This window comes from Gossypium hirsutum, chromosome A13 (assembly GCF_007990345.1).
Source record: "Gossypium hirsutum isolate 1008001.06 chromosome A13, Gossypium_hirsutum_v2.1, whole genome shotgun sequence".
Lineage (NCBI taxonomy): Eukaryota > Viridiplantae > Streptophyta > Magnoliopsida > Malvales > Malvaceae > Gossypium > Gossypium hirsutum.
This window is the reverse complement of record NC_053436.1, coordinates 98,347,159-98,356,380: the sequence shown is the minus strand read 5'-3', so window position 1 is coordinate 98,356,380 and position 9,222 is coordinate 98,347,159. Positions and strand designations below refer to the sequence as shown.

Here is a 9,222-nt window from a genome sequence, read left to right as displayed (position 1 = left end):
TAGATGTAAAAACTGTATTTTTGCATGGAGAACTTGATGAGGATATTTACATGCAACAACCAGAGGGTTTTACAGTCTCAGAAAAAGAAGATTATGTTTGCTTGCTGAAAAAGTCCCTTTATGGTTTGAAACAGTCACTAAGACAGTGGTACAAGAGGTTTGATTCCTTTATGACTTCTCATGATTTCAAAAGAAGTAGTTTTGACAGTTGTGTTTACTTTAAGAAAAACAGTGATGGTTCTTTTGTGTATCTACTTCTTTATGTTGATGACATGTTGATAGCAACAAAAGATAAAGGAGAGATAAAAAGGTCAAAGCCCAACTAAGTAAAGAATTTGAGATGAAAGATTTAGGATCAGCAAAGAAGATACTTGGTATGGAGATTCTCAGAGATAGAAAAGCAAGTAAATTGTACTTAAGTCAGAAGGGGTACATTGAGAAAGTTCTTTGCAGGTTCAATATGCAGAGTGCTAAGCCTGTTAGTATTCCTTTAGCAGCCCATTTCAGACTTTCATCGACTTTGTCTCCACAATCAGATGATGAGATTGAGTACATGTTACATGTTCCACACTCTAGTGCAGTGGGATCTCTCATGTATGCTGTGGTTTGTTCATGTCCAGATTTATCATATGCAGTCAGTGCAGTTAGCAGATACATGGCGAACTCCGGTAAAAAACACTGGAAAGCAGTTCATTGGATTTTAAGATATTTACGAGGTACTACTGATGTTTGCTTATAGTTTAGAAGAACTAGAAATGGAGCCATTGGGTATGTTGATGCTGATTTTGCTGGAGACCTTGATAGAAGAAGATCTCTCACAGGTTATGTCTTTACAATCGGAGGTTGTACAATTAGTTGGAAAGCTACTTTACAAACTATAGTCGCTTTGTCTACCACTGAAGCTGAGTACATGACGATTACTGAGGCTTGTAAAGAAGCTATTTGGTTGAAAGGACTATTTAGTGAACTTAATGAAGACCTTCAAATCAGTACAGTATTTTGTGACAGTCAGAGTGTAATCTACCTTACAAAAGATCAAATGTTTCATGAGAGAACAAAACACATTGATGTTCGGTATCATTTTGTTCGTGATATTATTGCTCGTGGTGATATTATTGTGAGCAAAATTAGTACTCATGAAAATCCTGCAAATATGATGACTAAGCCACTTCCTAGTTTGAGCATTGTTTAAACTAGGTTGGTGTTCATTGTTGAAGTTAAACCCTAAGGGGTTTTATGGAAGAGGTGGAGAACTTGTTCGTTGAGAGTTCGCGATGAAGAACTTGTTCATTGAGAATTCGTGTCAAAGTGGAGATTATTAGAATTAAGTGACTCGAATCTTTATTTAAATAAAATACAGTGATAAAATAAAATAAAAGAAGAATCTATTTAGAATTACACTTCTTTTATTTTATTTTAGAATAAGGTTTTTTAAATCTTATTAAATTCCATCTATTTGATATTGATTAGAATAAAGTGTTTCATTCTTACTAGAATATGATTTTACAAGCCTATAAATAGACATAGTCTATTCCTTTTGTATTAATTTGAATTTGACATAGTGAATTTTCTTCTCCTCTGCCCGTGGTTTTTTCCCGAAAGGGTTTCTACGTAAAATTTGTGTGTTCTTTATTTTATTTTATTTTATTTTCACTATATATATATATGTGTATGTATATAACATATGTAAAGTATAGGGTAATATTAACAAGTTTCCAAAAATTAAGAAAAAATAAAATATGTTTTTAAATATGTTTTACATTTTTTTATATGAAGGAATAAATTGAAAAATAAAATATCAAGCATTGATTACATCAAACTTTAATATATAACATTTTAAGTCTTTATTGTAACAACATTAACGTATATAGATAAATAAGGTTTTAATTATTTATTATAAAGATTTAAATCATTTTTAAATCAAGGATTTAACTAAAATTTTTGAAAGAACATGGAATGTTTATAGAAAAATTAAATTCATGTATAAAAAATTGAATATTACATATCGATAAGATTTAAATGAAAAATAAACTTAACACAAACCAATTCCTATAATTAACGCTTTAATTATTTATTTACTTAATCAAAACTATTAAAGATTATGAATTTTTTAATCAATAATAAATTATTAGAGACCGATTCATATAGCAATTGCGAAATTTAAAATTTTCAAAATAAAGTAATTTATTTGTAGAAATGAAATATATTTTTCAAAAAATTGTTTTTATGGTAATTTTGGAATAAACCATTATATATATAAATTTTAACTTAACAAATCGAGAAAATTGTTTTATGGGTTAAAATATTTGAATATCATTTTCTTAATTTTTGTATTTTTTTTAGTTTATTTCATGTACATTTTACGGTCCATATTTAGGGTTTGTAGCTTCCTAATAATGTCATCTCTAAAGTTCCAACCTAAGTCCTCTTCTTAGGACTGCAACCACTTACTTGTTAATTTAATTTTTATATATTAAAAGATAATAGAAAAAATAATTGAATAATTCTTAAAGTTAAATTAATTGCAAACATATCCAATAGGATCAAATACAGTTTCAAAATAAAAAATAAATTACCAGACATTTGAATAAAAAAATGGCAAACATATTCAATAATTTAAGAATATTTAAATAAAATATACATTTTATAAATTATGAGATATTATAACTCTCTCTATATATTTATATATAAACTTTAAAAAATAACAAACTTTAATAAAAAAATCATTAAAACAATATAAAAATATTAGTAGCTGGTTAATATTTGACATAAATATTCTAAAAAATAAACATTTATACGATTTTGTTTTTAGAATATTAATCATAGTATTTTTAAAACTTCGTAACAAAAATTCAAAGAATAAATATATTATTTTAATTTATAAATACAACATCCGGGATAAAAAAAAAAAAAAACTAGTGAATTAGTATTGTTCTTATCAGTTATTGCAAGATTACGACTTTTTAAGACTGAAAGTGTTGGTGTGCAAATTGGTGGGAGTGATCACTGGGGTAATATTACTGCTGGGACTGAGTTGATAAGGAAGATTTTACAAGCTGAAGGTGCCTATGGCTTTGACATTTCCTCTTTTCTTGAGGAGTGATGGGACCAAGTTCGGAGAATCAGAAAACATCGATGTTGTCTCCATATAAGTTCTACTAGTATTCCTTCTCTCTTGCAGATGCATGTGAGGTGAGGTTCCTCTAAACTTTTACACTTTTAACGTGGAAGAGATAAATGAGTTGGAGAGTGCAATGACAAGACCAGGCTATGTGCTGGCCCAGAGGAGATTGCTCGCTTCATTCATGGTGAAGATGGTTTAAATTAGGCCCTTGAGGCAACAGAAGTATTGGGACCTAGATCAGAGACAAAAATGGATTGGAAGACTATTGAAGGGATTGCTAAGGATGTTCCGTCTTGTTCTTTGCCTTGCAGTTTAGTGCCGATCTTTCGGTCTATTCCCGCTTGTTTGACGATAGGAGGCCTCCATTATTCGCCGGCAAGAACAGGGTGGCGGTAAGAATATCTTGATTGATTTGATCATAAACTGATTTGCAACATTCTTGTACGTCATCACAACTTACAGTTCTATTTATAAGGATGTCTCATGGGAATAGTTGATTGAAATGACATTTGAATTCTTAATGCAAAACTCTCATCCTTCCAATTAAAAACAAGATACCTTTAAATGAAAGTCGATTTGTGGTTAAATAGATGGAAAACTACAGCTGCAATTATTTGGAGATCAAAAGTAGATTAGCTCTCTCATTAATGTGAATATTTAACACATCCTCTGTGTACATTTATGCGTCTATGAACAAATAAGTATCAGATTCACTTTCAACTTTGTGGCTAACATTGGATCATACCTATGTTACCGACAATGAAGCAAGTGTTGAATACTCAGGTTTGAGTTAAATACATGTATCCTACATAGGCATGTTTGTTTCCAAGTTTTTCCATTATGTAGAGGAACCTTGGACGACCATATTTCTCTACCCATGTCCTAATATGACTTTGGCACAGGCATCGAGCATGAGTACTTGAAGTGAAGAAAAACGAAGACTTGGAAAAACATGGCTTAAGTATCATCCAGCTCAGCAGACTTGTTCAATCTACCAAAAAGACGAATTATACGATGAATTTATTAGCTAAACTTCTAAGCTAATTGTCAAGGAAACAATGTCACAAGTAGTAAAATCTACTCACAGCTTTGACATTAAAGACATGGGTCATAGCTTGCTTGTTATTTTGTTCAGCTGGCTGGTCCGGTCCACTTAGGAGGAAGCCGATCAGATGCCATGGGAGGCACGCTACAGACATTGATGTTAATTGGATATAACCGGTATTCGATATCTAACTCGTTGAAAATCTTAACCATCTCTTCGATCAAGAGGGCTCTTCTTGTGAACCTCTCTCCCATGTCTTGATGATTCATTTTGTGTGTGAGCCATATTGCTATCCTCACTCTGTTTAACTCTTCAAGTTCCTTGAAGATAATCATTGGATCCGGGTACCAGTGGTCACTCTTGTGCTCGATGTAACTGCAGTAAGAAATGATCAAGTCAATCAGACATGTTCCAAGTATTGTCATGACCAGAAAACTATAAATTGCCATGAATCAACAACAAAGACGCTTGTAAATGAAGGCAAAGCAGGGAAGGACAGTTGTATCATTTTCAACTCACCTCATTATTCTCTGCTTCATTAGACCAATCTTTTCTGCAGGAGTTTTCACATGGATGCAAAATTCAACGGCATCACCCATATCCGGGCTACGATGGTAGTTATGGATGGCCTTGGTAGCCAGGACACTGTTCGGGATTATGACCTTCTGGTTGTCATATCTTAGGAAAACAGTAGTCAAGATGTTCATTTCCTCCACCACCATCTGAAATTCATTGAATCCAAGGATTTAAAAAGGAATTTACAAACAGGATCTACACTATCTTAAAAAGAAAAAGCCAAACCATGTGCTTATAAAGGTACCTGAACTCCATCAATTTCACACCTGTCACCCACATCGAATGGGTGCATAACGAATAAGAATATAATAGCTTCAAATACAGTCTTGCAGGTGTTCCCAAATACGAATGCAACTAGAAGCAGTTGAGAGCTAATAAAAACAAGAACTTTGCTGGAGGCAATTTCAAGTATGAGAAGCCAAATAACCACTATGATGATGCCAACCAAAACGTCCACCATCCGATGAAGTCTGTTCACAGCTGTTTTGGTATCATTCAGTGTAAAGGCAAGTGCCCTTCGTTCTCTAAAAGCATTGACCTAAGAGAGATTGAAGTACAACACACAATAGCAAGTGTTAAACTTGTAAACGCAACTTCAATTTTAGTGAAGGGAGTTAGAAAGAAAAAGGGGGGATGGGTGCCTTTCTTTAGCCTGTAATAAATAAAAAAATACTATCAAATGATTTTAAAATTATAAGGTTTTCATTTCCTTGGATTTAAATGCAATAAATCCAGCACAGCAAGTTCTGGTTCCACAAAAAGAATCAGTTAAATCTACAGAGATTGCACTACTTTTTAAACAGCAATCCAATACCAACATTCACTCAATAGAAGCTCAACACAGATACCATGTGAGATAATTGACCACACATCTTATTATCTTCTTAAATTTAGTATACTAAGTTTCTTAACGTGTTATCGTTACTACAAGGATAAATATGTGACAATAACCTAATATTGGTTAAATATTTAAAGAGCAATGAACTTCAATAAGGTTTGGACCTAATCAGACATCTTACGTGTTGTTTAAATATAACATTGAGAAAATGCAGTCAACGGACTCTATATGCAAAAGAGAATATATTAGAAGTAAAATATGCAGCAATGCATGGGTTGCCAATGCTTACCACCCAATTCTTGAGGGCTTTCTTGCTAATTCTCCTGCTTTCAGATGCTCCTTCAAAGAGACTCATAGTCTTCAAAGCCTCATCTTCTGGGAGAAACCGTTCAATGTCCTCCAAGTATATGTACCTGAGAACAATTATTAGCAATAAGAAGACAAAAGCTTCAAAACAGAAACAATCAACCAGCCGATAAAGAAAAATGAAATTTAACATTGACAAAGAATTTAAATGCACAAATACACACATAACATATTGCATAGCAATGGGACTGATGGGCATACTTGGAACCTGGCTTAGCAACATTCTGGAAGATTTTCCTTGCCGCAGCTTTAGCCTCATATTCACTTCTAATCTGTGTTGCAGACTCATCTTCTTGAGTTGAATCTTGTATCTGCTCATCTAAAGTGGAAAGAGCTCCATGGCGGATGATATTCATCAACCTTTTCATATTCCAAGCAGAGACATTTTTAGGATTCAATTTGTGCAAGTGATCAATGGTTATCCCCTTATCATCCGTCTCTCCCTTCTCAACAGAAAGCACTCGTGATATCATAGGGCTTTTTCCTCGAGGACTTTTCTGAATCGGTCCACTCCCTATCGGCCTCTTATATTGAGGTGATGAAAGGGTTGATGTCTTGAGGCCAGGAGGAATTTTAGCACCAGCTTTCTGTAGGTTTGCAACTTCGTTTGCAAGTCTCTCCTCCTCTTCCTCAGCCCTTCGAATCTCAACCAAAGGTGGACCGGAAAGAGTCTCGATTACATATTGATTGAACAATGACTCCTGGATTCTATCAAAATAAGTACTGACATGGAAAGAAGATGCCAGTACCTTCACCAAGAGGGTCTTCACTAGCCACAACATCACACCCACAACAAGGCAAATCATAATTTTAGTCACAAACCTAAGGACATCACTCTTAGTCTCCCTCTGAACCTTCTTACCAAATAAGTAATGCCAAGCAATCAAAACCAACCCCAGCCACAAACAATTCTGAACAGCTTTCCTCACTCCATATACAAATACAATACCCTTTTCCTCAAAAGAAAATTCCTCTCTATAAAAAACACAATTATCCTTATAATCCACCCTGAAACCAATCTACCACATATTAAAACTAAAACCAAAACTTCCCATGTCCACAGCATAAGATCCCACAAACGTTTCTTTCTTAAATAAGGAATTGTAAGACTACAAACTAAAGCAGCAATGATCAAAATCAAACTTAACCATTGAAGCAAAACCAAAAAACTCAACTTATCTTTCTTATATTCATCAGGCAAATCCTCATCAAACAATGAGTCATCCTCTTCTTCCTCCATGCTTTTCCCAAGAATCCCAGATCGCATTACATGTCCAGACTTCCCAACTCCGGTTTTCCCGGACTTTGGTTCGCCCCTTTCCGGTGTAGGGGGGTCCATCAACCTGGATTTTGTCTTGGTTGCTAACAAACTTGACTTCCTTTGGGTAGAACCACCTTCACTCCTTTTGAATGAAGAATTTGAACTACACTTTACAACCCCATCAGTCTCTTCTTTCCCTGTCGACGCTGACCCTTTACTTTGTCTTCTTCTTACAGGGCTGTTCTCAAAGGACACTCTGGAAAGAGCAGCTGCTGAAGATGAAGGTGTTTCAGCAACTGTAGGGAGTAAAATGCCGTCATGGATTTGCTTTTGCTGAAGTTCATCCATTTCCAAATCCATATCCAACGAAATCTCTCCTGAAGCTTTTTGTTTATGCAAAAACTGACCGATCAGCTTTGATGGTGGATCTTCCATGGGGACTTGTTTGCTTTGCATGAATTCAAAATCCTCACTTTCCTTATTACTAACACCTCCACTACTGCCAGCATCATTCGAGTTGGCATTCTCTTTTTTCCAGTTAATGTTGATTTTCTCACCGTCTTTCCAAAAATCATAGCTTGGCTCACCCCAAATCTTACCTCCATCGCCGGCAGTTGCTCCACCGGAAGGAGTAGAACTACTACCGTCGTGGCTTCTGTCATCTATCTTCAAAATGAATTCTTTCCTGTCAGCGGAATCAACTGCCATGATTTTGCTAATCTTAGACCAATATAACCCGACAAAGAGTCATACAATGTGAACCAAGGAATTTTTTAATTTAAAAAAAAAAGGATAGGGGGAATTTCAATGATGAAGATAGTTAAGAGTAATAAAGATGCTTACTTTTTCTTGGGGTGGTGGAAAAGATGAGAGGAAGTCAACGTTTGGTTGGCTCCTAAGGAAAGTGCAAGAAAATCAATTTAGTACTTACTGACGCGTGTAATGAGGATGTGGAGGAGTGGCAAAGATTAGAAATTGTTTAAAGCTTTGAACACAGAGACACGAAAGAAAAAAAATGAGAGTAGAAAGAGGATGACCAGACCAGACCAGACCAGGTGGCACACCCAAAGGTTTCGGTTTCATGCTCTTAATAATACTTTAATATGTTTTCAGGGTTATAAACTATTCACTCAAATTACCCCTAATTTTTATCTATTTTTAATTAATTAATTACTATATCGCCGTTGCTTCTTTTGTTTCTTCCACACGAAGCATCTAGATTTCTTTAGAAGAAAAAAAGGAAGTATCTAGATTTTGGAGTTGGTAGCTAAAGTCTTGGCTTTTCCTTTTTCTATTTTGGGAATGAAATTGTTTTCACATCATTTTGTCGTCATAAATAATGATGGATTCTTTCTACCAAACTTCTGGTAATGTAATTATCAATGGAACATGAGAAATAAGAAAAGCATTTCAATATGGGAAAGATAAAGTAGAGTTCATCATGGAGAATTCACAAAGCTGGGGTGATCCTACTTGGATGCATCAGTAATTTGGAATGGAAGCCTCAAACTTCTGCTATAGCCCAGTACCAATAGGTTTTTCCTCTTGGTTTGAAATGGTGGAGCATAGTTTCGGAGAGGACAAAGCCTTCATCTCAAACTCATCGCCTGGACTTGCTGGGAATGCTTCTGCTTTCAAGGGAATTAGTTGGAGGGCGGGACAGCTTTGGATTCAGGGCCCAAGATGGCTCTGTCAACTTGCGATCTGATGACAATCAAACAAAGCAAAGAATGGAGCACCGTACTTGTTAATACGGATGTCACAACCAGATCTACGAGCAAGAAAGCAAAGCATTGTTGCCGTAGTTAGAGACTCATAAGGGAACGTCATCAATGGAGCCAATGTACCCATCTGCATCAGTGGCCGAAGCGCAAGATTTGAGGCTTGGCTCCAAAATTATAGAGTCAAGGTAAGCAATCAGTGATTGTTGAATTTGATAATTTAAATCTAATTAATGTACTTAATGAAAGTGTGTAGCACTTTTGGAGGTTCATGCAATCATTTTTTTCTGA

At 35.0% G+C, this 9,222-nt stretch overlaps 1 pseudogene; it reads right to left on the bottom strand.

Moving 5' to 3' along the window:
• Window positions 1-3,743: 3,743 nt before the first annotated feature.
• Window positions 3,744-9,222, bottom strand: LOC107895307 (mechanosensitive ion channel protein 6-like; annotated as a pseudogene).